Consider the following 234-nt stretch of genomic DNA (forward strand, 5'->3'; position numbering starts at 1 on the left):
AACGATCCGCTCCTGAAAATGTCCCGGACAGGAAAACAGCCTAAAGCTGCTTCTGGCAGACAAAGCAAACAGCCGGTAGTTTTACATTCCCCCTTCCGTCCTCTATAGGAACAATCAAAGTTGTTTCCGTAAAACTGCGCCTAGGCATTCTCTCTCTCTCTCTCTCTCTCTCTCTCTCTCTCTCTCTCTCTCTCTCTCTCTCTCTCTCTCTCTCTCTCTCTCTCTCTCTCTCTC

The sequence above is a fragment of the Xiphophorus maculatus genome, chromosome 5, assembly GCF_002775205.1.
Source record: "Xiphophorus maculatus strain JP 163 A chromosome 5, X_maculatus-5.0-male, whole genome shotgun sequence".
Lineage (NCBI taxonomy): Eukaryota > Metazoa > Chordata > Actinopteri > Cyprinodontiformes > Poeciliidae > Xiphophorus > Xiphophorus maculatus.